General features: G+C 39.9%; 1 long non-coding RNA gene and 1 pseudogene across 1 annotated transcript in view; one reads left to right on the top strand and one right to left on the bottom strand.

The window, feature by feature from the left end:
- Positions 1 to 153: 153 nt before the first annotated feature.
- LOC140637171 (guanine nucleotide-binding protein G(I)/G(S)/G(O) subunit gamma-5 pseudogene) lies at positions 154 to 22067 on the top strand (annotated as a pseudogene).
- Positions 19336 to 24764, bottom strand: part of LOC140637173 (uncharacterized) — a 22026-nt gene continuing 16597 nt past the window's right edge. Inside the window, exon 3 of the long non-coding RNA XR_012034418.1 lies at positions 19336 to 23993. This is a non-coding gene — a long non-coding RNA (uncharacterized lncRNA). The remainder of the gene's footprint in view (positions 23994 to 24764) is intronic.

Raw genomic sequence — 24764 nt, 5'->3', positions numbered from 1 at the left:
TCCCACCCCCCCCAGCGCCGCCGCCTCCGCCGCCGCCGCCTCTCGCTTCGCCGCCGCCTCCGCCTCCTCCCGCGCCGCGCCCACTGCGCAAGCGCCGCCCGCCTTGCCCCGCCCCTTCCTCTCCAGGGGCCCCGCCCCTCGGCGGCGTCACAACCCCGTGACGTCCCCCGCGTGACCTCACCGCGGTGGAGCGACGGAGCGGGGAGTGGGAAGGAGGAGAGGGACCGCCCCGCGGCTGGGGGTGACTCCTGGTCTGACCTTCCGCTCGCCCCACCCCCACCCTCAAGGGGAGGAGTTAGAGCTCGGGGTTTGGGGAGAATCTCGGGGATGTCGGTCTGCGGCAATTCCACCATTTTGCAGGTGAGGAAACCAGTCTGGGAGGAGAAGCGACCAGGGCAAGGTCAAGTACCAGGGTGTACGCAGGACAGTCTTCTCGGTCAGGGGTTTGCCCCTCGCCCTGAAACGGTTTGTTTGCGTTAAGTTTTAAGAGCTGCTTTCCCGGATAGGCAGTGCCGTGAATCCCTGGTTTCCAGCCATCCTTCGTAAGGGTTACTACAATTTATCAGTGTTGTTTCTGTTATGCAACAGTGGTATCAAGTCTCTGGAAAGTAAAGGAGGCCTTGGATACGAACGTCAATCACAGGTCCAGACCGCAGCACCCGCAATCTCCTGCTCATTCTGTCAAGACCAACCCTCTCAAAGTAAAGGTTAAGTAATGAGTATTGGGCATGCCTTCTTCTGTTTTTAAAATAGAAAGCAAAATATTGCTGTACAAATGGTACACCTGCCTGGTCAAGATCCCATTTGAAGATCAGAGATTGAGAAAGGCAGCATAGAGACGATCTTGTCTACCCCCTTCCATTCCTATTTGTGCAACACCGCTATATCCAAAGGGGAAAAAGATGAGTAAGAAATGGCCTTCTACCTTTCAGTAGCTCTCTGTTTTACGAATAAGGAAAGTGAGATCCAGAAAGCTTATATCTTGTCCAAAAAAACCCCAATTTCAGATTCCTAATGGGGTATGTTTTCCTTTTTTTTTTTTTAAAGATTTTATTTATTTATTCATGATAGACATAGAGAGAGAGAGAGGCAGAGACACAGGGAGAGGGAGAAGCAGGCTCCATGCAGGGAGCCCGACGCGGGACTCGATCCCGGGACTCGAGGATTGCGTTCTGAGGCCAAAGGCAGGCACCAAACCGCTGAGCCACCCAGGGATCCCCCTGGGGTATGTTTTCCATGACGATTTCAACGCCACACAGCACTAGAATAAGTCACCAGTAGTGTCTGGGTTTCTAGGAGGTTTTAGAAAGGGAAAGCATTCTACTTCCTTATGTCCCAGTACCAAATAAGAGTTAGTAGGGGGATCCCTGGGTGGCTCAGCGGTTTGGCGCCTGCCTTTGGCTCAGGGCACAATCCTGCAGTCCCGGGATCGAGTACCGCATCAGGCTCCTTGCACGGAGCCTGCTTCTCCCTCTGCCTGTGTCTCTGCCTCTCTCTTTCTCTATGTCTATCATGAATAAATAAAACCTTCAAATAAATAAAGTATTAAAAAAAATAAGAGTTAGTAAAATATGATGGCTTTAAAAGCTTGGGTTCTGGGTCATATATCTGTAAGATTCAAATTCTCATTCTGCCAATAAGTGGTATTCACAGTGCCTGCCCACATAGGATTGCTGTGAGAATTAAATGAGATAAAATATGTAAGCTCAACACAGTGCCTATTCCTTAAAAAACACTTCGAGAAATGATGACTATTGTGGCCATAAACATGACTATAGAAATAGACAATGGTACAAGTAGCCTACGTTACTACTTCACTTGGATCCCCTTCTACTTCATTTTGCTTCCTTGTCCTCTATTAAAATTTGAATTATATGCCCTTTCTCTTCTTTAATGATTTTTTCCCCTCCAACATGACTATCTTATGGGAAACAACTGTATCAGCATACAGATACATTATTTACAAACTCCTACTGTACAGTAGTTATAAACATTTTATAAGAAACTGGTTTTAGGCCTCTAATACCTGTGGAAGCTTAGATCATTGCCAGGACCTAACTTTTGAATGGCCACAATGTTGAAATATTTTACTAATATTAAGGAAAATTCTGTCTCTCTCAGAGGTAAACACATATTGTCCCTATCTTATGGGTGATGGAATGGGAACACAGATTATTAAAAAATCCCAATATTAGACCTATAAAAGAACCAGACTGTCTAGCCCAACCTCCCCATTTTACAGATGAAGAAATTGAAACCAAAAGAGGGGAACTGATTCACTCAAAATTAGGCAGTAAGTAAGGGATCTCCAAACTCCCAGTTTAGCACTCTATCCACTATATCCTGCTACAATTCCCTTTATGCTTTGAGTTCAACTTGGCCTTACATACAAAATAATCAGAAATTGATGTTAGTCTACTGACTAAAATTTAAGTTAACTTGTAATACCTATGAATTAAAGTTGTGTTAACCAAGGATCCAAAAGAAGAAAATGTTATTGGAACCTGACAACTCCCTTAGAATGCTGACCCAAGGAGAACAAACAACTCTTGGCCAGCCCCATGCAATACTAGGGTCTTAGCTCACATATAAATAGCCCATAAAATGCAAAGAGATCCTGGCAAATAAGAGACTCAAGTAGCTCAGAACTTCAGTTCATGGCAGAAGTTATCTCAAAGGAGCGCAACTATTCCTCAAATTACTTCTGAAACATTGTGGGGACATTTTTAGTTCTCATGAGATTGGAAGTGGTACCCCAGCCATTAATTCCTTGAGGACCAAGAATGCTAAACATCTGCAATTCTTATGTCATCCACACACAATAAAGAACTGACCCATTCCAATACACTATGCAAAAACACTGACCAAAATGAGGTATTACCCAATCAGGACACTCACAGAAATGTGAGTTTCCACTTAAATCTGAGGGGTTAATAACACATATGGTTCTTCTATAATGGCTCTGTAGCTGTGTTTTGTTTTATTGGGAAGAAGGCATGGAGAAGGACTGGTTGAGAGACAAAGGGACAAATTGCTGAGTGCCACCCTAAGGAAGAAAAGCTGATGGCAATATTCCCAAAGGGCTTTTAGGTTTTATGTCAGAACAGTGTCAGGAGCTATGCCTGGAAAGGCCACTGCCTGGAATATGCCCAAGACGAGCCAGTTTCTTTCTGAATTTCTTGGGCTGGTGATCTCGATTGAGAAATTTAAATGGGCACTTGAGTGGCTCAGTTGGTTGAGTGTCTGCCTTTGGTTCAGGTCATGATCTCAGGGTCCTGGGTTTGAGTCCCGCATGCGACTCCCTGCTCAGTGGGGAGTCTGCTTCTCCCTCTGCCCCTCCCCCTGCTCTCTTTCTCTTTCTCAGTCTCAACTAAATAAATAAATTTTTAAAAAAATTTTTAAATGAATCCCAAGTCCCCAGATGAAGCCAAAGTTTCTTAAAGGAATTAAGCCATTCTATCATTAGAAGTTGAAAGTCTAGGAGAAAAGTGATTCATCTTACCAGGGCAGCTGAGATTGTGTCCAGATCTCTAAGTCCTTAAGATTCAGAATTGCCAAGACCAGCTAATACTAAGATTATGCCACAGCATAACTGATTAAGAGAACAGAGTCCAAATTGGCATTAGGGTACATTATATGATAATAGCAACTTGTAGTCAAAACCTTTTAGGTATATATCCAAACTGTGATGACCTCCTTTTCTGCAAATCATTAATGACCCTCTATGTGGCCTCCAGCAGCCATATCTGCCCTACATGGCCCTGTCCTTTAGCCCCCATTGATTGGAGGAGAGGGAGATGCTTAACTTAGATCAGCCAATCAGATTCTCTCTCAGGAATTTCGAACTGAACTCAGTGAGTTTGTGGAACAGGCCTGTTTACTTGAAAGTGAGAGAAATACAGAAAAAGGTCCATCTTTGTGGAGCACCCATGAAAACGAGAAAATGCCTATCTGCAGAAAGACAGAAACAGAGAAAAACAGAGAAACAAAGATGGGAGACCTAAAGACTTGAGAGAGAAGTTCCTCAATCATCCTGAGTTCTGATTATTCAGCTTCCTTTAGATTCCATGAGAATCTCCAGGTTCCATTCAAAATATGTTATCTCTTAGATGAAATTATTCTTTTTTAATCTTTTTTTTTTTTAATTTTTATTTATCTATGATAGCCACACAGGGAGAGAGAGAGACAGAGGCAGAGACACAGGCAGAGGGAGAAGCAGGCTCCATGCACTGGGAGCCCGACGTGGGACTCGATCCCGGGTCTCCAGGATCGCGCCCTGGGCCAAAGGCAGGCGCCAAACCGCTGCGCCACCCAGGGATCCCTCTTAGATGAAATTAAAAAAGAATCAAGTTAATAAATAAGTGAAGTGAATACAGTATTTGATTTCTAGATAGAGATGGACATCCTACTCTTAAAAATAATGAAAACTTGAGGCTAGATTGGTAGAGCATGCAACTCTTGATCTCAGGATTTGGTGTTCAAGCCCCACATTGGGTATAGAGATTTCTGAAAACTAATTAATTAAAAAATTAATGGGGGCACCTGGTGGCTCAATCAATTAAGCATCTGACTCTTGATTTCAGCTCAGGTCATGATCTCAGGGTTGGGAGATCGAGCTCAGATCAATCCAGTTCCATGCTCAGCAGGGAATCTGCTTAGGATTCTCTCTCTGTCTCTCCTTCTGCCCGTACTCCTCCTGCACCCACCTACCATTTGCACATGCATTCTCTTTCTAAAATAAATAAATCTTTAAAAGAAATAATGAAAACTCCCGTAGGAAAAAAAAATAAGGATGCAAAAAGGCAATTCACAAAAGAAGAAATACAAATGGCCAATAAACATGTTGAAAGATGTATTATGCTACTCATAGTTAAATAAATGGATTAAAACAACAATAAGGCATCACTTTTTTCTAATCAGATTGTTAATGCTTTATAACATAATAGTTTTTGTTGGCAAGAGTATGGAGAAACATGTCCTCTCAAATACCACTGCTTCTGGGAATGTAATTGATATAATTTTTCCTAAAGATGAGTAGATGTGAATTTAGATGAATTGATATGAGGAACTTTAATAATATTTATATATAATAGTCCCCAAATCCCCAAAAAGCTTTTTTATTAGAAGTATTATAATACATATAATAATAAAAAGTTGGAAATAACCCAAATGTCCATCAATAGGGGAGCTATTGAAAAAAACGTAGCAGAGGTGGATTCATTCTTTTTTTTATTTAAATTTAATTAAATAACATATAATGTATTATTAGTTTCAAATATGGAGGTCAGTGATTCATCAGTCTTATTTAATACCCAGTACTTATCACATCATGTACCCTCCATAATGTCCATCACCCAGTTATCTCATCCCTTTGCCTCCTCCCCTCCAGCAACCTTCAGTTTGTTTCCTATTATTAAGAGTGTGTCTTATGGTTTGTCTCCCTCTCTGATTTCATCTTGTTTTATTTTTTACCTTTCTTCCCCTATGATCCTCTCTTTTGTTTCTTAAATTCCACATATGAGTGAGCTGATATGATAATTGACTGATTTCACTTCGCATAATACCCTCTAGTTCCATCCACATCATTGCAAATGGCATGAAGGGGTGAATCATTCTTTTCATCAATATAATTTTACATGAATCTGTGACCAAAAAAGTAAGGAACTGGAAAGAAACTTAAATGAATATTTTAATAATCTGAGAGAGAAGAAGAAATATCCAATTATGAAATCAAAGAAAAGACTGATAGTATAAAAAATTTAAAATTTCTTTGGGCAGCCCGGTGGCTCAGTGGCTTAGGGCTGCTTTCAGCCCAGGACGTGATCCTGGAGACCCGGGATCGAGTCCCACGTTGGGCTCCCTGCATGGAGCCTGCTTCTCCCTCTGCCTGTGTCTCTGCTTCTCTCTCTCCTGCTCTGTAACTCTCATGAGTAAATAAAATAAAATCTTTTTAAAAAATAGAATAAAATCAACAAGGAAAAAACAATCTAAAGGGAAAATTGGTAAAGGACATGAATGGGCATTTGATAAGAAAAATTATAAATGGCCTACAACTGTATGAAAATATTTTGAATACCATGAATAATCAAGAAGTGCAAATTAAAAGCACAATATCATTTTTATCTGTCAGTTTGGCAAAGATTGATCATAGCCAGTATTCTATAAGATGTGAAGAAAAAGGCAATTTCATACAATATTAATAGGATTACAGATTGGTAGAAACCTTTTTGGAGGATATTTTGGCCATGGCTATTAAAATTTTAAATGTGCACCTTATCTTAGATTTCATATAGATAACTAAAAAAGATGGCCAAAGATATATGTTGAAGGCTGATCACTACAGATTTGTAATGCTGGAAAATTGGAAACAATCTAAATGACCAACCGTAAAGTTTTGATTCGATTATACTAGATTTATGCTATAGAATACTACACCACCATTTAAAAAATGAAGTAGGTCTATATGAACTAACATGACAAGATGTAGATTTTTTTTAAGCAAGCTGTGGGGGATCCCTGGGTGGCTCAGTGGTTTAGCGCCTGCCTTTGGCCCAGGGTGTGATCCTGGAGTCCCGGGATCGAGTCCCGCGTTGGGCTCCCAGCATGGAGCCTGCTTCTCCCTCTGCCTGTGTCTCTGCCTCTCTCTCTCTGCCTCTCTCTCTATATATATATATATGTCTATCATGAACAAATAAATAAATCTTAAAAAAAAAACAAGCTGTGAAACAGTATATATATATTATGATCTCTTTTGTATTAAAAAGCATAGTAAGTGTATATGTTTATGCATGTGTGTGGAATATACACATAACAAAATATTTGGGGAGATATATATCAATAGTTAAGGAAGGTGGGTTTATGGTAGAGTTGCCATATAACAACTGGATATCCAGTTAGATTTGAATTTCAGGTAAACAATTTTTTTTTTACCATAAGTATGTCACAAGCATTAACTGGGTATCCTGTATTTTTTTTATTTGCTAAATCTAGCAATCCAATTTATGGGGAATGTTCACTTTTAATGTTAAATTTCTGTATTGCTTGAGTTTTTACACTGAGCATGTATTCATTTTTAAAAGATAAAAATTTTAAATAACACTTTAAAATAATTTTATGTTGGTAATGTAGAATTTTATATGGCTCTTTGAAAACACATTTTGGGGGACACCTGGATGGCTCAGTGGTTGAGCATCTTCCTTTGGCTTAGGTTGTGATCCCAGAGTCCCAGAATCAAGTCCCACATCGGGCTCCCCATGAGGAGCCTGCTTCTCCCTCTGCCCATGTCTCTGTGTGTCTCATGAATAAATAAATAAAATATTTTAAAAAATGATAAAAGCTGTAAGAAAACAGTACTATTACCTATGCTCCAATTTCTAACAGATGCAGGAATGAGTGAATGCAAGAGATGTATAGAAGGTTATACTTCAAGGTATTAATGATGACAGTGTCTGAGTGTGGGAAATTATGGGTATTTTTACATTTTTAATCTACATTTTTAAACTTTCAATAAAATGCTCATGTCATAAAACATCAAGAGACACTTCATTTTAAAGAAAAGAAAATTAGGTGACCTAAGGGTTTGTCAAACATGTGTTCATTTTAGTTCTGGACACTCTCTTCCCCATGTCAGCTGGCTTAAATTTTGTAAACTGCAAAAGCTAGGAAGCAGCTAACAGTCCAATGAACTATCCAGTTGAGCAAGCAATGTCTGCTGACTTACTATCAGCAAGGATGAATTAGGGGCCTTGTGCTATATGACCATGAACAAATGACCATGAACAAATTACTGAGTCTCTCTATAGACCTCAGTTTACTCATTTCTGTATAAAGAATGCTGCAAAAAGATCACTGAAGTGGAGTAAAATAGTAAGTCAAACAAAAGAAAAAAAGTTTTTGGAATTTAACCTATGGCTACAATTAGAATTTGCATAAACATAACTGTGAAACAAATCTTACATTCTATGCTTATTCCCCAGGACTGGAAGTTCCAACAAAGTAGGCATAACTGCTTGTTGAATATTAAGGTATTACATGGCAAGAGGGGAGATACAAGGACATACATTTCTATAAATAATTATACTTGTATATATGTTTATATATTATACATATGTGTGTGTGTATATATATACATATATATATATATGTATATATATATATATTTGTTATATTGAACATGTGCTCAAGTGCCAAATGAGCAGTAGACAAAGACTGAGTAGGACTTGGGAGGAGGGAGGGGTCAACGGTGGCTTGGGATACCCATAGAGACCTTTAAGATTCCTTGACCAGGCCTTGGATGATTCTCCACAGGATTTAAGGAACAGGCTAGAGAAGTGACACATGACAACAAAGTCATTTAGGGGACTGGGTAGCTTAGTGGTTGAGCATCTGCCTTTGGCTCAGGTTGTGATCCTGGGGGTCCTGGGATCGAGTCCCGCTTCCTTCAGGGAGTCTACTTCTCCCTCCACCTATATCTCTGCCTCTCTCTGTGTCTCTCATGCATAAATAAATAAAATCTTAAAAACAAAGTCATTAGACATTTATTTATTCTTTAAAGTGTGACCAAAAACCCCGCACATAACAAAACTTACCATCTTAACTATTTTTAAGTGTACAGTTAAGAAGTATTACCCATATTCACATTGTTGTGCAGCCAATCTCTAGAACTTTTTCATCCTGTAAAACTGAAACTCTGTACCCTTTATTTTTTTATTTTATTTTTTTTTAAGATTTTATTTATTTGTTCATGAGAGACAGAGAGAGAGAGAGAGAAGCAGAGACACAGGAAGCAGGCTCCATTCAGGGAACCCGACGTGGGACTCAATCCTGGGTCTCCAGGATCAGGCCCTGGGCTAAAGGCGGCGCTAAACCGCTGCGCCACCAGGGCTGCCCCAACTCTGTACCCTTTAAATAACAACCCCCCCAACTCCCTCTTCCCAGTCTCTGGAAACCACCATTCTAACTTTCTGTTTCTGTGAATTTTTAGATACTTCATATAGGTGGAATCATACAATATTTTTGTGATGCACAAAAGTTTTAAGTTTGATGTAATCCCATTTGTCTATTTTTGCTTTCATTGCCTATGTTTTTGGCGTCATTTACAAGAAAGCATTGCCAAGTTCCAATGTTGTGAAGTTTTTTTCACCATGTTTTCTTCTAAGAAGTTGTATAGTTTGGGTTGTACATTTAGGTCTTTAATCCATTTTAAGTTAATTTTCATATATGTTGTAAGATAAGAATCCAACTTCCTTCTTTTGCTCAAAATGGGAGTCATTCACATCTATAAGACCCAGGCTCCTCTTTGCCTATGCTGATCACTGTCTATGCTGATCACAGAAATATACCTGAAAGTGGATTCAGGTAAAGGAAATAAAATCTAAGGTGTACCTGAGGGGGTACAGGTTCATTTCCCTTAAAAATGAATGGGTGAGATTGAAGAGCAGCCTATGACAGTGAGTGGTACCTCTGCTTTCAACATCCCAGAGCGTGAAGGGAAAGAACCAGATCCCCTACATTTGAGGATCCCTTTTTCCAGTTCTTCTATCCTATTTCCCTATTGAAGAGATTTAAAAAAAGTAGAAGGCACTAACCCACTGTACTATCTTGTCTTCTAGAGAGAGCATCTGATGCCCTGGGTCTCCCTGTTCTTACTGTGGTGAATGGGACAATGCGGGGGTGAAGGGTGGGGAACTTGATTGTCTTTATCTCCTATCCCACAGTCCCTCAACCTAGATATCCAGAAGTAGTCCGTTCTTTTCTTTTCTTCCTTCTCCTCCCCCTCTCCTTCTCACTCCTCCTTCCTCTTTCTTTCCTTTGTCTTTTTTCTTGCATCTTTTCTTGGCCCCTTTAATCTCCCAGATCCAAAACATTATCTAAGGAAACACCAACTCCTCACCTCTCCCTCATGTAAAAAACAAACAAAAATACCTCACAACTCTTCTTGTTTTACTATGATCACTCTTTACACACTCTCCAACTGGGTTACCATGTGTGAATCATCTTGCTATATGCATCCAAGCTAGCAGTAAGAATGAGGAAACATAGTTAATGAACCCTTACAATATGCCCAATGCCCAGCACTTTAACTACTTCAACTCATTTAATCCTCACAGCCAAATGAAACCAATATTATTATTATTCCCATTTTGCAGATAAGGAAATAGAGAGTGAGAGAGTTTAAATAATGCACCCAAGGGGACAGCCAGGATTTAAGCCCAAGGCTCAGAAAGGAACTTGTGCCTTCCTTTTTGCCCCAGATTTCTTCCAGTTCTAGGAATTTTTCCTTTTCACCATGTTCAACTTGATTGTGTTTGCATTGAGCAGTCATTCCTGCTTCTAATTGTTTCTTCGATAATTTCTAGGATACTGCCAGAAAAGACTGGGGTAACAAATACTAAATACTAATATTTTCAATTTATGTGATAACATCTCATAATTTCTCAACAGAGCCATCCATTCTCTCATCTTATTCTCAAGAAAAACAGGTTGTATAAGTTTATTTTTTAACAGCTTCATTATTCTGCAAGGACTCATACTGCCTATTGCAAATAAAACTAAGCAATATAGAAAATTACATAGAAGAAAGTAAAAAATAATGCCTTAAATCCCACTACCCAGAGATAACCATTATTAATATTTTAGAATATGTCTTTCATATAACTCTCCATTTGTATAGTTTGCCTCAATGATAGTATACTGTATCTGCCTCTCTAGCCTGCTTTGTTTTTTTTTTAAGATTTTATTATTTATTTATTCATGAGAGACACAGAGAAAGGCAGAGACACAGGCAGAGGGAGAAGCAGGCTCCATGCAGGGAGCCCGATGTGGGACCGGATCCCAGGTCCCCAGGATCACGCCCTGGGCTGAAGGTGGTGCTAAACCGCTGAGCCACCCAGGCTGCCCCTAGCCTGCTTCTTTCATTCACGGTATGTTGAAAACAGCTTTTCACATCAATAAATACATATTTACATCATCCTTTTTAATGGCTATATGGTATTCCAATTTAGGAATGTACTTTACTTGACCAATCTATTGATGAACTCTGAGACTACTTTCAATTTTTTATTGTTGGAAGAAATTGTTAACCCCCATATAAAGAAATTGGTCCAAAAAAAAAAAAAAAAAAAAGAAATTGTTCCCTCATAGGGAACTGAAGCTCTGAGGGAACTGGGCTCTATGACCTCTTTTTAAAAATCCAGGTCTGGAAGTAAATGCTTAGGCTAAACTGCTGACTTTTGACTCTTTTTTTTTTTTTTTTTTTTTAAGATTTTATCTATATATTCACAAGAGACACAGAGAGAGCAGCAGAGACACAGGCAGAGGGAGAAGCAGGCTCCATGCACCGGGAGCCCGACGCGGGATTTGATCCTGGTCTCCAGGACCGCGCCCTGGGCCAAAGGCAGGCGCCAAACCGCTGCGCCACCCAGGGATCCCACTGACTTCTGACTCTTAAAACAGTGCTTTTTTCAACTAAACTACCAAGATCAGGAAACTGGAATTCTTAACATATATATGGATTTGATAACTAGAAATGAGATTTTTAAATAACGGGCCCATTTTTTAAGAAATTAAGTATATGGCGCGACGGATCCACCCGGGGACGAGCCTGCCCAGCACCTGCGAGCGCCATGAATGGTTCCTCCAGCATCGCCACGATGAAGAAAGTGGTTCAGCAGCTCCGGCTGGAAGCGGGGCTCAACCGCGTGAAAGTTTCCCAGGCAGCTGCAGATTTGAAACAATTCTGTCTGCAGAATGCCCAACACGACCCCCTGCTAACTGGTGTATCTTCAAGTACGAATCCCTTCAGACCCCAGAAAGTCTGTTCCTTTTATTTTTTTTTATTTTTTATTTTTTAAATTTATTTATTCATGAGAGACAGAGAGAGAGAGAGAGGCAGAGACACAGGCAGAGGGAGAAGCAGGCCCCATGCAGGGAGCCCGATGTGGGATTCGATCCTGGGTCTCCAGGATCATGCCCTGGGCTGAAGGCAGCGCCAAACCGCTGAGCCACCAGGGCTGCCCCAAGTCTGTTCCTTTTTGTAGTAAAACGAATCTTTTGATGGTTTTCTAAGCCACTTTACATGAACAAGTGAATATTCAAAGGAGAACTAAATTTGAAGCCTGTACAAAAGCTTATCCCTATAACACGTGCCATACTATATAAACTCCTACTTTTGTCAGTCCTTAACATTTACCTCTCGGAATTTTCATAAATTCCTTTTTTTTAATTTTTATTTATTTATGATAGTCACAGAGAGAGAGAGAGAGAGGCAGAGACATAGGCAGAGGGAGAAGCAGGCTCCATGCCCCGGGAGCCCGACGTGGGACTCGATCCCGGGTCTCTAGGATCGTGCCCTGGGCCAAAGGCAGGCGCTAAACCGCCGTGCCACCCAGGGATCCCTGAATTTTCATAAATTTCTATTTCACAAGGGTAATTATTTTATATATACTGGCAGCAGCATACAATAAAATACTTAAGTGTAAAAAAAAAAAAAGGAATTAAGTATATACTTACCATAAAAACCAGCCATTCCACTCCTATGTGTTAACCCCAAATAAACAAAAGCATATGTCCATACAAATATTTTTACATAGATGTTGATAGCAGCTATATCTAGTATTCAAATAATGTAAACAACCTAAATATATTTATCAACAGGAAAATGGCTAAACAAATTCTGATATATCTCTACAATGGGATAGTACTCAGCAATAAAAAGGTATGAACTATTGGCCATACAACATGGATGAATCTTGACTATTATATTGAACAAAAGAAGCCAGACACAAAGGACTATATACTGCATATCTCACTTATATGAAGTTCAACAGGCAAGAGTAAGCTATAGCATTGGAAAGTGACTAGTGAGACCTAGGGTTGCAGGGAAGTTTGAATGGATGGTGAGGGGTTGCCTGGGAAGAGGCATAAACAGACTTTTGGGGTTGGATTCATAGAATTGTTCTAGATCTTAATTCAGTAATGGTTAGATGGGTGTATCCATTTGTCAAAAGTCATCAAATGGTAGGTATGCTTTACTTTTTTTTTTTATTAGAGACAGGGAGGTGGGCAGGGGCAGAGGGAGAGAGAGAATCTCAAGCCGACTCCCCGCAGAGCATGGAGCCCGATGCAGGACTCAGTCTCACAACCCTGAGATTATGACCTGAGCCGAAATCATGAGTTGGACGTTTAGCTGACTGAGGCACCCAGGGACCCCTCAAATGATACTCTTCATTTTTTTAAGACTTTATTTATTCTTGAGAGACACACACACACACACACACACACACACACAGAGGCAGAGACACAGGCAGAGGGAGAAGCAGGCTCCATGCAGGGAGCCTGATGTGGAACTCGATTCTGGAACTCCAGGATCATGCCCTGAGCCGAAGGCAGACTCTCAACTGCTGAGCCACCCAGGTATCCCAATGGTACACTTTAAATGGGTGAATTTTATTGTATGTAAACTATACCTCAATAGAGGTTTTTTCTTTAAAACTGGCCATCTGGTTTTATTAACAAGCCTGTCTACAACAGGCGGTAGAGATAAGCATTTGGCATAAATAATAAATGGCTGTCAGTGAATGAATGACTATATTTGCTGCTTAAAAGAAGAGGATGAAAGACACTTGTTTGAACCTTTCACAGGAGCAGGGATTTACAACCTATCAGGTGAATAAATTGCTTTCGTGGACTTGACCCTGAAGAGATGAGACCCCACTTAGCCATACGTGATTATGGGTGTTGCTGCTTTGGCCTAGCCCTTCGTAGACGGGAGGATCCCCAACAATAGGCCTCAGGCAGGCATCTGAGTAGGAGCAAGGCCTCAGGGACACAGCCCTCCCCTCAGCATACACTTCTCAGGCAGACCTGTCTAGGAGGGCCACCTGCTAAAGGCCCGGGGCAAGCCACCGCCCATGCAAAAGCTGAAGGGTTCCCTGAGAAAGAAGCCTTGGTGTTAAAAAAAATTAACTTTCAAGGGGAAAAACAAAAGCCATTTTCTGAAGCTGGGCAAAGGTGAGCATTTCCTGGAAAGTTAAATGCCTCAAAAGTTAATTTGAATTTCAGAGGGCCATGGTAATGACTCAAATGTGAGAGCACCTCAAGGGCCCTGCATGAGAGGCAATAGAATTTGCTGGCCTCCTTCAGTCTATCTCCTGGGGCTGCCAGAACCTTGGAGACCAGTTTTAAGGTTATCTCAGTTTCTACAGAAAAGGGGAAATTAAGTGAATTGCAGGTGCTCAATTGATTAGGAATGTCAGAGGTACTTGCTTGGAAAGAGAGCAAAACAAAACAAAACTGAAAAGCCCTAAAGAAGAATCTCTATAAAGAAATGTGTCTCTGTAACTGATTACAACAGCCAAAGCAAAATGTTTGTTTTCTCTGCAAAAGCATGATGTATATATGTGTGTGTAAGTGAGAGAGAAAGAGAGAGAGAGAATGCTATAAATGAGCCTGAGAGAGAGAGAGAAAGTGAATTTTTTATTTCTTACCAGACCTCACATGACCAAAAGGTACTTGGGTCCATAACCAACGAATTCCCAACCTTCCTCTGTGTGTATTCTTTTTTTCTTCCTCTGTGTGTATTCTTAAGCAAGTGTTCCTCTGAGTGTAATTTCCTGCACTACTTAGATCAGAGTCACTTGGGGGAGGGAGAACTCTTAAAATGGTCCATTCCTGGGTCTCAGGCCCCTAAAACCTGAGTTAGTGTGTCTGGGGTGGAGCCCAGGAATCACCAGGTGATCCTTATGAACACTAAAACTTGAATATCATTGCTTTAAACAAACAGTGAATTGTTTATTGATGATTTGCTCAATAGTACAACTCGATTTTAGGTTCACAAATTGAACTGTATTTTCACTGGTATATTTGAATTACAACTGTCTCAAGAAAAGCAACTATGAATTGGTGAAGAAGCAGACCAGAAAAAAACAAAACAAAAAACATTGATGGTTAGGAATGTAAATCCACCACAACCTTTCTGAGATTGGTTGCAATATGTATCAAAATCCTTCCAAATGCTTTGACCCAGATTTTCCACTCTTAGTCATGTATCTTAAAAAAATAACCTAAAGAGACCTGAGATATGTACAAGAATGTTTATTTTGCTATTGTTCATTATAGTGAAAAACTAGCACCATCTAAATGTCTAACAACAGGAGGTTAGTTAAATAAATTATGATAGCATCATATAATAAATCCAGATTGATATTTATAGAAATGGAAACATGTTTACAATACCATATTGTTCAAGAGAAAAAGATTACCAAAAAATTTTTACACATTTCATTTTTGTACAAAATTAAAAAGAATTGGAAGATAAGAAAATGTTAACAGTAATTATCTCTGAGTGGTAGCATTACAAGGAGCATACATTTTTCTTCTTTGTAACTTTTCTAAGTTGTTTTAAAATAAGATATATTATTTTCAATCAGGAAAAAAAAAAACAAGGCTGTATTCATTTCAAATAAAAGGGTAGTAGGCCACTGAATTCCATGTCAGAAGATTGAGTTAGGTGTGCCTGGGTGCCTCAGTCTGTTGGGCATTTGACTTCTGGCTAAGGTCATGATTTCAGGGTCCCGGTATTGAGCCCTATGTCAGGCTCTGCGCTCAACAGGGAGTCTGCTTCTCCCACTCCCTCCTCCTACTCATGCTCCTGTGCTCACTCTCTCTCTCTTTCTCTCTCTCTCCCTCCTCACCCTCTCTCTCTCTCAAATAAATCTTTTTTTAAAAAATTGGGTTGAAGTCCCAGATCTGCTGTTTTGAACCTCACTCTTCTTTTCTCTGAAATGAAGATGGTAACACCTGCACTACCCACCTCAGACATTACTAGAGAGTTAAATACGGGGGCACCTGGGTGGCTCAGTGGTTGAGCGTCTGCCTTTGGCTAGGGCGTGATCCTGGAGACAGGGTCCTGGGATCGAGTCCTGCATCAGGCTCCTTGCAGTGAGCCTGCTTCTCCCTCTGCCTCTGTGTCTGCCTCTCTCTGTGTCTCTATGAATAAATAAATACATTTTTAAAAAGTGTTAAATATGGAATTGCTTTGTAAACTATAAGATGTTTTATAGAGTTAGTGTATTGTGTTGATTTTTCACATCAGAATCTTGAATTCAGGGCAGCCCAGGTCGGGTGGCTCAGCGGTTTAGTGCCGCCTTCAGCCCAGGCGTGATCCTGGAGACTGGGGATCAAGTCCCACATCGGTCTCCATGCATGGAGCCTGCTTCTCCCTCTGCCTGTGTCTCTGCCTCTCTCTCTCTCTCTCTGTGACTATCATAAATAAATAAAAATTTAAAAAAAAATTAAAAAAAAAAAAAAAAACAGGGATCCCTGGGTGGCACAGTGGTTTGGCGCCTGCCTTTGGCCCAGGGCGCGATCCTGGAGATCCGGGATCGAATCCCACATCGGGCTCCCGGTGCATGGAGCCTGCTTCTCTCTCTGCCTCTCTCTCTCTCTGTGACTATCATAAATGAATAAAAAATTAAAAAAAAAAAAACACTCACTAAAAAACAACTAGAGTGTAACAGTGACAATATTGTGTCAAATGTAGTCATGAGATTGTGAGTGACATTTTCCCCCTCAATATATATGGAAACCCTCTATGACTTAAATTAAAATCTTGTATGATTCAAAATATATGCCACTTAAATTGGGGAAAAAATACCCAAAATGGTAGCCAGCCATATTATCTCTCCAGATTGTTCATTCTTGGAAGGCATTCTACCAGAAATTCGACACCACCATGATGAGTTGATTTAATGCCATTCCTAAAGATTAAGCGTGCATCTCAGCATTAGGATAATCATAGAGACCTTGAAGCCTGACACACTTGAGTTCAAATTCCAGCCCTGTCACCTATCACCCACGTGATGTTGGAAAAGTGAATTACTCTTTCGACGTCTTATATTCTACCTCTGACAATGAGTAAGAGACCCAAATAGGAGAATGTATATAAAAGCACTTAACATGATGCCAAACGCATAGTGGATTGGCAGTGACATCTTACAAGATACTCACTTCATTTATAGAATACCCTTAAGAAGCATACCATAACATTGATTTCCTTTGGATGAATGAAGAAAGTGACAAACTTAATTAGTATTGCTGAGAGTGTGGAGCCAGATGATGCTCATTTGCTACTGGAAAAGTTAAAATAGGGACAAGCACTCGGCACAGCCACTATTTGGCAGTGTCTAGGAAAGATGAAGAGGCGGTTTTCCCTGCATTCCAGCAAGTCCATTTCTAGGTATATGCCCTAGAAAATGTGTGGGAAGGAGACAGACGCGAGAATGTTCATTGTAACAATGATTATGAGAGCCAAAAATTGGAAGCAATTTAAACGTCCATCATCAGGGAAATGTTTAAATCAATTGTGATATAATCATGAAATGAAACACCTATAGCAATTAAAATGACTCAACTAGGGACGCCTAGGTGGCTCAGTGGTTGAGTGCCTGCCTTTGGCTTAGGGCGTGATCCCAGAGTTTCGGCATCGAGTCCCACATCAGGGTCCCTACATGGAGCCTGCTTCTCCTCCCTCTGCCTGCGTCTCTGACTCTCTCTCTCTCTCTGTGTTTCTCGTGAATAAATAAAATCTTTAAAAAAAATGACTGAACTAGTTACATGTGCAACATGGATAAATCTCAAAACCATGAGGTTAAAAAAAATAGTGGTGGAAAAATTTGTACAATATGATGTGATTTAAAAAAAATATGATGTGATTTTTATAAGTTTTAAAGATGGGTGAAACAATAGTATACAATCTTTATGGAATCATATATATCAGCTTTTAAAAATAATAAGCAGGAGCAGCTGGCTGGCTAAGTTGGAAGAACGTGTGACTCTTGATCTCAGGGTCATGAGTTCAAACCCCACACTGTACGTAGAGATTGTTTAGAAATGAAGGAATGAATAAATAAATAAACAAACTTAAAAATACATAATAAGTAATGAATTTAGGAGGATGCTTACCTCAAGAAAGAAAAAGGAGGGAATGTAATAGGGGAGATATATATGTGCATGTGTGTGTAATTGTTTCTGTAATATTTTATATCTTTAAGAGTATCTAGGGGCGCCTGACTGGCTGAGCCGCTGGAGTGTAAGACTCTTTGATTTTGGAGTTGTGGATTCCAGCCCCATGTTGGGTGTAGAGATTACTTAAAAAATAAAATCTTTTAGGGGATCCCTGGGTGGCTCAGTGGCTTGGTGCCTGCCTTTGGCCCAGGGCGCGATCCTGGAGTCCCGGGATCGAGTCCCACGTCAGGTCCCGGCATAGAGCCTGCTTCTCCCTCCTCCTGTGTCTCTGTGCCTCTCTCTCTCTGTATGTCTATCATAAGTAAATAAATAAATCTTTTAAAAAATTTTTAAAAATAAAATCTTTAAAAAGAAAATTTTAAAAAATCAAAGTATCTAAAGTAAAAAGATCATAATGTTAGGATTTGTGTGTAAGGGCTTGGATGTTTATTATTCTTTTTTTGTATTATTCTTCATACATAGATATGTATATGTTTATAAGCAGGAAATATACAGTGCTTACAATATCATAGGCACTGTTAGGTTCTTTACATGTCTTAACTAATGTAATTATTTCTACCTGTAAGGTAATTACTATGATTATCCCCACTTTACAGATGAGAAAACTTGCTCAACGTCACATTTTTGGTAAGTAATCCTGGAAGTTGAAGGCAATCTGGTTTGAGTCTGATCTCTTAACAACCATACCCTACTGACCCTTGAAACACTTTAAAATTTTTAAATTTAAATTTTATTTATTTAATTTTATTTTTAAAGTAAACTCCACCCCCCAAAGTGGGGCTTAAACTCACAAACCTGAGATCAAGAGTCACAAACTCTACTGACTGAGCCAGCCAGGAGCCCCCCTCCAAAAAACTTTTTTTTCACATAAGAGGGAGGTCATGGGACAAACTAGGAAGTAAAACCCTCTAGCATCACACAGGTCAGTGAAAAGGCATTTCAACAACCTTTCCTAACCTACTTCTGCTCTTGGTAGGAAATACTTAAATTTTCCACCAGACCACATAACAAAGCCAGAGAGCGCTGCCTGGACCCATAGACCATACAACATCACCAAGACTGTGGTAACACAACAGTAAAAGCCAAGTCACCTCTAATTTGGGAAGAGGAGGATAAGTCAAACAATAAACTCTGAGAAGACCCTTTGGAGGTCTTACACCTGGAAGAAATTCCCTGGAAGGCAATGCAAGCAGGATAATTCTATGAGTGAAGAAAATTTTTTTGTATTTTTTTTATTGGAGTTCGATTTGCCAACATATAGCATAACACTCAGTGCTCATCCCATCAAGTGCCCTCCTCAGTGCCCGTCACTCAGTCACCCCAACCCCCCGCCCACCTCCCTTCCCACCACCCCTTTTTCGTTTCCCAGAGTTAGGAGTCTCTCATGTTCTATCATCCTCTCTGATATTTCCCACTCATTTCCTCTCCTTTCCCCTTTATTCCCTTTCACTATTTTTTATATTCCCCAAATGAATGAGACCTTATAATGTTTGTCCTTCTCCATCTGACTTACTTCACTCAGCATAATACCCTCCAGTTCCATCCATGTTGAAGCAAATGGTGGGTATTTGTTATTTCTAATGGCTGAGTAATATTCCATTGTATACATGTACCACATAGTGAAGAAATTTTTTTTATTTAGAGTCTGAGATAATAATCCTGAGAGTTTTGAGTGTTGCTAAATTACTGTCTGCATTTGGGCAGGACCAGTTGAATGGGCAAATTCCCAAATGAGTCAAAATCCACACGAATACAATAAAAGTGGAATCCAAGCTTCTGCTGTATTACACCAGAGCACAATTAAGACTAGATTATAAATCAAATATAATAATCTGCTTCCAGATCTGTTGGTAGCCTCTGCCAACCCTTTGGGGTGGATCAGAGGCCATTATGGACAGCTGGCCTGTGGAAGATGGCTAACAGCCTCCTCCAAAGATCTTCCATAGCCCTGCCTCCATGTTCCGCATCCAGGCATAGTGTGGTTCAAAGGTTTGGGGAGGCTGATGACTTGGACTGCTGGTGGCAAGTCTCACAGCAAAGAGAACTTAACTGAGCAAGCAAAATGCTTTAGGGGGGAAGTTAGGGGACCATTTTTCAAATGGATAATTTATTTTTGGATGATAGAGGATATTTTTACTTCTGTCATAACTCTGAATTTTATGATTTTATTTTCCCTCTAAGAAGTCCCTGTGATCATCCATCTGTTCCCACGAAAGAGTGAACACCTCTATGGATAAATCAATCCTTAGATTTCCAGAGGAATTTCTTCTTTATAAAGAGGTTCCACATCCATTATGCTATTTGGTTCTCAAACTATCTTAGTCATAGGAAATAAGAATAACAACAATAATAGCAATCATATTGAATGTCTTATGATAATGAAAGCTAATCAAAAAGACAGCATATTATAGATTCCATGTATATGATTGTCCAAAATAGGTAAATCTGTAGAGATTACTCGTTGCCAGGGGTGATAAGGAAGGGCTCCTGGAGAGTGACTGCTAATGAGGACGGGGTTTCTTTTTGAGGTGATGGAAAAGTTCTGGAGTTAGATAGTGGTGGTGGTTGCACAACTTTGTGGATATATGAAAAAACCACTGAATCATATGCTTTAGACTGGTGAGTTTTATGGAATGTGAATTTTTAAAAATTCACTGATTTTTTTAAATTGCAGAACAAAAAAAAAATGGTACTCACCATGTGCTAAGACAAGAGAAAGGGCTTTACTTGGTTCAAGCCACCTATGTCACCTAATTATCCTGACAAACTTAGGAGATAGTATAATTTCCTTATTTTATAGATGGGGACACAGGCTCAGACAGATGATCAGTCCGTAGTGATGTGGCAACCAGTAAGCACCAAGCAAAATTTCAGTTTCTCACCTTCATTCTCCAAATCAGTCTCCTAATTGTCATTCCATTCCAGTAATTCAAAGAGATATTTCCAAGTGAAGTTCATCCAATAGTATTTCTTCTGCTCAACTCTTTTAGTAAAAGGTCTTTTTTTTTTTAAGATTTTATCTATTTGAGGAAGTGCAGGAAAGAGTACAAGTGGTGGAGAGGGAGAAGCAGGCTGCCCATCAAGGAGGGAGCCTGATGCGGGGTTCAATATGGGGTTCTATACGGGGTTCAACATGAGGCTCCATGCAGGGTTCAATCCCAGGACCCTGGGATCATGACCTGAGCTGAAGGCAACCACTTAACCAACTGAGCCACTCAGGTGTCCCTTGGTAAAAGGTCTTCATGCTTTTACCTTTTTTCATGTCTTTTTAAATTTAGGATTCTTTCTCCCCAATTTTAGAGAGTTAAACACAACAGTGATTTCCTCTCTGAAAATACTTAATTCTCTAAACTACCTGTCTTCTGATAAAAAGCAAACCTTCATTTCTTAGCTCCCAGGGAAGTCCCTTAGGGTCACACAACCACGGCTGATTTTAAGCAGAGATGTGATGTATATCCCCTACACTCGTTCTGCCCCAAGACATGATTACCTTGTCACGCAGTTCCCAAAGGTTTTTGTTTACTCTGACCTAATAGATCGCTTGGATTACAAATGAGTCACTCAAAATACCAGAGATAGCAGCAGCCTCCGTGATGGGTAAATCCTCAGACATTCAGAGCTGGAGCAAACCTTATAGAATATGTGTTCTGACCTCTCAAACATGGAGCATTCCAAGGTGGGGAGATGTTGAATGACTTTCCCTTGGTGGTGGAGTTAGCAGCAGAACTGAAGTTGAATTTCTGACACTATGTATCATTGCCTTGGTAAATGTCTCAAATGATTCTCTATCCTTGAGGCAGTTCCATTTAGTGTTACTGATATTGCTTGTTAATATATTACTATGTGAACTTTTCCATACTTTTGGCATATCCATCCGATGGATTATTGCATAATCATTAAAAATTATGAGGATGAGGGGCGCCTGGGTGACTCGGTTGATTGAGCATCTGCCTTCAGCTCAGGTCATGATCCCAGGACCTTGGGAGTCCTGCCAAGCAGGGAGCTGGCCTCTCCCTCTGCCCCCTTCTCCTGATCGTTCTCTCTCTCTCTCTCTCAAATAAATAAATCTAAAAAAAAGTTATGAGGATGAGTATTTATTGATATTTATATAAAATGTGTTTTAAAAGGTTAACTAAAAAGTACAGTACAATCCACTCTTTTGGGAAAAAAACAGCAAAAAACTATATGTATAAACATTTATAAGTACTAGAATATGTACTGAAATGTTAACAGAGGTTATATCTCTGGATGGTATCATTGTGGGTAATTATTTTTCTTCTTCTTTGTGATAATCTACCCGTTATAATATTTTTACAATTTACTTTTGAAAAGAATAATTTTGTATTTTTAAAAAAGAGTAGGCAAATGATTTTTAAATAGGACACAAAAAATACTGGGTATAAAATAAGTAATTGACAGAATGAATGAATTATTTTAAAATTATGAAAGACATCATTAAGAGAATGAAAAGGTGAGTCCCAGAGTGGAAAAATATATTCATACATGCATCCAATAATGGACTTGAATCCAAAATATATATTATAAAAAAGTTTTAGAAATAACTAAGTAAAAGATAGACAACTCAATAGTTAGAAAAGAGACTGAAACAAGCACTCACAAAAGGGAATATCCAAAATTTCCAATAAGCCTATCCTATATACCTTTTAAGATGCTGTTGCAAATTAAAACATACAAATGAGATACATACTCATTAGAATGGTACAATTTTTTTCTGATTTTTTAAAAAATAAGTTCTAGGCTCAACATGGGGCTCAAACTCACATCCCTGAGACCAAGAGTTGCATGCTCTACCAACTGAACCAGCCAGATTCATTCCTAGGCCTTTTTTTTTTTTTAAGATTTTATTTATTTATTCATGAGAGACACAGAGAGGCAGAGATACAGGCAGAGAGAGAGGCAGAGAGAGAGAAGCAGGCTCCATGCAGGGAACGCGACGTGGGACTCAATCCCAGGGCTCCAGGATCACGCCCTGGGCTGAAGGCAGGTGCCAAACTGCTGAGCCACCCAGGCATCCCTGTTCCTAGGCTTTTTGATTTTTTTTTTAATACGTTGAATAACACAAGTTTTTTTTAAAAGGCCATACTGAATACTAAGAAGGTTGTGGAACAATTAGAACTCTCATACATTTGTGGTTGGAATAAATTGGTACAACCACTTTGAAAAACTGTTTGTCAGGGACGCCTGGGTGGCTCAGTGGTTGAGCATCTGCCTTCAGCTTGGGGCGTGATCCCAGAGTCCCAGGATCCAGTTCCACATTGGGCTCCCTGCATGGAGCCTGCTTCTCTCTCTGCCTGTGTCTCTGCTTTTCTCTCTGTGTCTCTCATGAATAAATAAATAAAATCTTTTTTAAAAAAGGAAAACTGTTAATAGGTAACTATTGAAATTAAACCCATGCTTACACTCTGATCCAACAATTTCTCTCCTAAGTACAGACCTGAGGGAAGAGAGCTTATATCTACTAACAGACATAAGGATGTTCATAGCAGTGCAATTCATAATCACTAAAACCCTACTGATTTTAGGCTTGGAAACATCCAATGCCAATGAACAGTTGGAAGGATAAATTGTGACCTCTCCACACAGTGGGATACTACATACAAACTTGAACTTCTGCTATGTGCGACAACATGGATGAATGGCACATACATAATGTTGAAAGAGCATATGCAGCATATTGTCTCTGATCGCATTGATAAGATTGGCAAAACTAATTTCTGCTGATAGAGGCTGGACTGTTGTTTACCTGAGAAGATGGAGAGGAAGGACAAGGCTGGGTGGAATCCACGAGAGAGCTTCTAAAGTGCTGTAAACATTCACTATAAACCAATCTAGAATTACACAGGTATAAACATGGGTAAAAATTCATCAATGAAGATGTTACCTGAAGAAGTGTCAGCTGTTCCTTTCCTCCAGGGGCACTTGCATTACAAAAGGGGACTTTACAGACACTGTGGACAAAAATACGCAGGAGGAAGAAAGGGAGTTTACAAAAACAAGTCACAATTGAAATGATTGTCAGTTTCCTTAAAATTTTTTGAGGGAATTCCAAGAAGCCCAAAAACTTTTAGATAAACTGAAACTTAAAATCTGTAGCAATCAAATCCCTCACTACACTCTCACATTATTATCGTAGTCGAGTCTCACAACAACCTGTGAGGTGGTCTGGGTCACTGACCCCATTTTACAGACCAGGAGACTGATTGGGAAAGAGAAGCACTTTTCACAGGATTAAGTAACTGGAGCTACAGGTCAGAATGTGAACTTGAGTCATCTGAATCATGACCCCACACTGCTCTCCTCTTCCAGAAAAGCCTTTTCACCAACATGGGTTCATGAAATGTCCTTCCTGGAACCAGCAGAGAGGAAGAGCCAGTACATGCAGAATTGCCTCTGGAATATTCTTTCTCTTTTTTCTCTCCTTTTCTAGTTTTTAGTTCAGTGTTACTTGTGCTGTGTCACCTCTTGAACCTTTGGAAGGTGTTGGTAGCAACTGCAAACTACCACAACCTTTGATTTCAAATTTTCTCCACACTTTATTTTCACCTCTAGTCATGGGTGGGTAGTGGTGACAACAAGAGGTGGTGCGAGGAGAGCTTTAGCCTCCTTACTCATCAAGCCACTCCAAGTAAAAATGTAGTTTAAGTAGAAAAAGTGCTAGGGAAATTTGGCCTCATAACAACTTCCGGAAATTAAGACTCCTAAACCCCATAGCCCCAAGA

This window comes from Canis lupus, chromosome 7, assembly GCF_048164855.1.
Source record: "Canis lupus baileyi chromosome 7, mCanLup2.hap1, whole genome shotgun sequence".
Taxonomy (NCBI): domain Eukaryota; kingdom Metazoa; phylum Chordata; class Mammalia; order Carnivora; family Canidae; genus Canis; species Canis lupus.
This window is presented reverse-complemented; position numbering and strand designations above follow the sequence as displayed.